Source organism: Nerophis ophidion, linkage group LG05 (genome assembly GCF_033978795.1).
Source record: "Nerophis ophidion isolate RoL-2023_Sa linkage group LG05, RoL_Noph_v1.0, whole genome shotgun sequence".
NCBI lineage: Eukaryota > Metazoa > Chordata > Actinopteri > Syngnathiformes > Syngnathidae > Nerophis > Nerophis ophidion.
The window spans coordinates 30,139,537-30,144,697 of record NC_084615.1 but is presented as its reverse complement, the minus strand read 5'-3'; the positions used below and the strand labels follow the sequence as shown (position 1 = coordinate 30,144,697).

At 41.9% G+C, this 5,161-nt stretch overlaps 1 protein-coding gene across 2 annotated transcripts in view; it reads left to right on the top strand.

Annotated features, from left to right (window-relative positions):
• sesn1 (sestrin 1) overlaps positions 1-5,161 on the top strand; it is a 157,242-nt gene that overhangs the window by 58,306 nt on the left and 93,775 nt on the right. The window lies entirely within an intron of this gene.

Genomic DNA, 5,161 nt, shown 5'->3' with positions numbered 1-5,161 from the left:
TCAATGTGTACACTACAGCCGCGGCACACACTTGTGAAATTGAGATTATCCCCCACCTAATTGTGGGCAAGCACTCAGAGCCTATTTATGCCTGGGCCTCCTCTTTACTTCCCCCATCCATCACTGTGACGACTTGCAGAAAACGGAGACGGCAGCAAAACAACAACTGCCGTTCAACAGAAAAAAAAGAAGCTACGCACAGAGCCAATAAGAGCGTCCCGTTGCAACAGCCGGGCTGAGCCACCATTGGCGGAGGAGGGACACACCTCTAGAATTTGTTTATGTGCAGCCTAAAAGCAGGGACGGGCGTTTTAAGTAAGCAGATTCTGTAGGGAGGGGGGAAAAATCGCTGGAAAACATTCATTGGAGCTTGTTCAAAAACTTCTAGGAAATCGAGGCTGTTTATTTGTTTTGTGTGGTCTTCATGTGTGTTGAGACCTCGTTAGGATCCCAAACTAATTTATTCAGTGCTATCTCTGAGCCATCTAGGAAAGTAAGCATTGGGCAGAAAACAACAACACTTTGTTTCATGTTGCTGCAGTGAGGCTCGTCTTTGCATGTTTGTTATAGTTGAGACACAAACATGCATGCAGCGGTGGCTTGTGTCATGTGACATATGGCGAGGCATCACTTCACTTCCAGGCAGTTACTGTACAGTAGGCGTGGCCCGTTTGACGAGCCTTGTTGTTCTCTCATCGCAGGCGCCATGAGGGATGTGATGTTTGTGACTGCATTTAGACAATATTATGCAAACGTTCTAATGTGTCCCAACAGCCTGTTTATAAGCACACAACTTAAGATACATTATATTGCCAAAAGTATTTGGCCACCTGCCTTGACTCACATATGAACTTGACGTGCTATCCCATTCCTAACCCATAGGGTTCAATATGATGACAGTCTGCCTTTTGGAAATTTTCCAAAATGTTTTGGTATCCTGAAGCATTTGACGTTCCTTTCACTGGAACAAAGGGGCCAAACCCAACTCCTGAAAAACAACCCCACACCATAATTCCTCCTCCACCAAATTTCACACACTGCACAATGCAGTCCAAAATGTACCATTCTCCTGGCAACCTCCAAACCCAGACTCGTCCAGAGTCCAGTGACGACGTGCTTTACACCACTGCATCCGACGCTTTGCGTTGGACTTGGTGATATATGGCTTAGATGCAGCTGTTCTCCCATGGAAACCCATTCCATGAAACTCTCTGCGTACTGTACGTGGGCTAATTAGAAGGTCACATGAAGTTTGGAGCTCCGTAGCAACTGACTGCAAAAAGTCGGGGACCTCTTCGCACAATGCGCTTCAGCATCCGCTGACCGCCTCTGTCAATTTATTTGGCCAACCACTTTGTGGCTGACTTGCTGAGTTTGGGAACAAGTTTGCTAAGTATAAAAATGAGCCAAACTTTTTGAATGAAACAAACTGCTGTTCTAAATGTGTCCTCTAGATGTCGCAATAGCAATCCTTTGTATCGTTGTAGATTATACTACATATGTTAAAAAAAAGAATAAACCACATTATGTTAGTGCATCAGTTGAGGAAAATGAGCAAACTACATAACACCCTGTAATTTGAATTTTATATATATATATTTAATCCTGATAGATTGAAAATTAACACCAATGAGTTGACTGATGAACATCCATCCATTCATTTTCTACCGCTTGTCCCCTTCGGGGTGACAGGGGGAGGAGAGCTGGAGCCTATCTCAGCTGCATTTGGGGGGAAGGCGGGCCCAAATTCTTCCATTTTCTTATTAAAAAAAAAAAAACAGACAGTTGACGTTGGAATATTTAGGAGTGAGGAAATTTCACGACTGGATTTGTTACACAGGTGGCATCCAATGACAGTTCCACGCTGGAAATCACTGAGCCCCATTCTTTCACAAATGTTTGTAGAAACAGTCTCCATGCTTAAGTGCTTAATTGTATACACCTGTGGTTGGGCCAAGTGATTAGGACACCTAATTCTGATCATTTGGATCGGTGGCCAGATACTTTTGGCAGTACAGTTATTGTAATAATCTCCCTTATTTGTTTGGGCCACTTGTGAGAGAAGAGGATCTCAAATGTTTTTCAGGTATTGTAATAAAGAGAGAAAACCTACCTCCACAGGCTTTGCAGCACATCCTGAAATACAGCCTTTCCCCACTATCTGTCAGTCAGCTGTTAACATGTTTGATTTATTTCTTTTTGTTCTTCAGCGAATAGGCTAACCTAGCATAATGTTGGTGTTAAAGTATAATGTTAGCACAATAGCTCACATAGTTATGCTACTTTTACTACTACCTTTTACCACTCCTTAATGCTGCGTCAGGGGTGCAACGATTGGTCGCCAAAAATTGACGTTATAGTTTGTCAATAATAGTCGTGATGTCATCACTCGTGTTTTTCCAGGTGGAAACACACATGCGCATGTTAGCGCCATCAATGTCCAGGAAAAACAGGACAACAAAAATGGCTGTGGCTACAGTGCTGCAAAATCACAGTTGAAAAGATTGAAAGTATGGAAGCACTGACCTTGCTTTTCATTGCAGTACGTCTGTGATGCAGTAGCATTTCTGGAGGATGCGGACTGCTACTCTCCTTTGTAAGCTTGTAAGATAACTAGCTAACGACAGAGAGACAAAGTTGTGAGAAAAAAAGCTAGATAGCTTTGGTGGTGTTTTGTTTTTGACAGTCATTTGTCTACATACAAATTAATTTCAAATGGGTTGTACTTGTATAGCGCTTCTCTACCTTCAAGGTACTCAAAGCGCTTCGACACTACCACATTCACCCATTCAGACACACATTCACACACTGATGGAGTTAGCTGCCATGCAAGGCGCTAACCATCACCCATCAGGAGCAAGGGTGAAGTGTCTTGCTCAGGACACAACGGACGTGACGAGGTTTGTACTAGGTGGGGATTGAACCAGGGACCCTTGGTTTGCGCACGGCCACTCTCCCAACCGCGCCATGCAGTGTGTATGTATGTATGTATGTATGTATATGTATATATATGTATGTATGTATATGTATATATATGTATGTATATGTGTATATATATATATTTATATATATATATATATATGTGTATATATTTATATATATATTATATATATATATATGTATATACATATATTTATATATACGTATATATATATTTATATATATATATATATACTATATATATATATACGATATATGTGTATATATATATATATATATATATATATATATATATATATATATATATATATATATACATATATATATGTATGTGTGGGAAAAATCACAAGACTACTTCATCTCTACAGAACTGTTTCATGAGGGGTTCCCTCAATCATCAGGAGATTTTAATGGAAGCATTCACATACAATGGTTTATATAGGGCACAGAGTGGGTGGGTACAGGCAGGCGTAGGGGCGTGGTGATTGGCTCATGTGTTACCTAGGAGGTGTTTCCGTCTGTGGCGGCATGTTGAAATGATTTCACTGCGCTTGTGGAGGGATGACAGGTCTGGATGATATATAATAAACAGTTTCTCTTTTAAGCATAGGTTGCATCTTTTATCACCACTGTTGTAAGGTGTGCTGGATGCAAGAATTTGCCATGTTATTGAATATTCAACATTATTGTTGTTGCGTTTTGACCTGTTCTTCCTTCGGTCAACGCCCCCAGATTGTTTGATGACACATAAGCTGGTTTTAAATCAATCAGAGACAGAGGTTACTCATTTTGATATTTTATAACCAAAACGCCTTGGGAGATCAATCTAGATACAACATTTCAAAGCTCGGTCCAAATTGATCTAATCCTAAAATGGCAGTTTCTCCCTCCTCACTCACTCTCACCCCCCCTCTTCTTCTCCTCCCTACCTTGGACAGTTGAGATAACAGATTATGTCTTCATTCACACATTCCAAATTCAAGGTCTATATAAAAGGCTACACTTTAGCTGTTCTAAAATCTGACTAGGAAATAAAAAGACAACCAAACCCAACAGTCCCCCTTCAGATATTCTAAAAAAGATCTCCCAACACAACTACAATACTTCTAAAGCACCTACCTCACATTGAAGTTTTAGCAAGCTCGCACTAAAATAAAGTAATAGTTACAATTGGGAGTCAGATAGAGGGAGTCCACATTAATGTGGTCATAGTCAGAAAGGGAAACTAGCCATTCTCGAATGTTACCACTTTGCTTAACTGGATGGCCTGAGGGAGGTGGGGGCAATTTGTTCTTCAACAGCGTCACAAGTCAGGTTGGTCAATCTCAATAGATTACAAGAACATAGTGATTGCGTTCTACATTTTTAGTATCAGTCACAGGAAAAATAGCACCAAAGTTAGGAAGGTTCTCGAAACCTGCACAGGATTCACACCACAATTTATATTGTCTTGGGACCCCTCTTGGTTGCCCTTTTACCTGAAAGTAAACACCACCAGGGTTTCTCATCAAATCAAAGGAGCCCCTTACACTCATCCTAGATAGAACATGACGGCGTCGGCAGGAAGTTAAAGAGGCCGATGAAACAGGAGTTACAGGGGGTGTTAATTTGGTACCCACTAGGGTGAGTGGGGTCACCAGTCTAACCATAGCACAATGCCCAACGGCTGACGTCGGGATTCAAATGTACAATCTGTGTTCCCCACAATACCAGAGTATGTCAGCCCGTGCCCAAGGGCCTATTTTGGAGCCATCTATCAGTGTGGTGCACCAGGAAGGGTCAATGTCACCCAATTTGTTGGGAGACAAAGAGGGTCCTGTGAATTGAAAACACGTGTAATTCATCTTTTGGGCCACAGAGGGAAGAAGTCGGGTGAAATTGTCAACAGGAGGGTACACACTATCCAACAAATTGCACCCTGGCGGCGTGGGTTCAGAAAGCAAGGAAATAGGCCAGTTTGAGCCATTTGTGTCAGTCAACATAAAAGGGGCGGGGTAAGTGTGGGGAAAAGGACTTCTAGCGGAACAAGCAACACAATCAGCCATATTTTGGCGCCCTCTCGGGGACATTAATTTTGATAATCCCTTTAGATTCTTTACCAGTCTGTTCAGCCCCTAACACAACATAAAACGGACTGGGCCAATTGGGCATGACACCCACGTTGGCATTTGTAAGGGCGAGGGGGTTCTGGGAACGATCAAAGTTCCTCTGGAAGGTCATC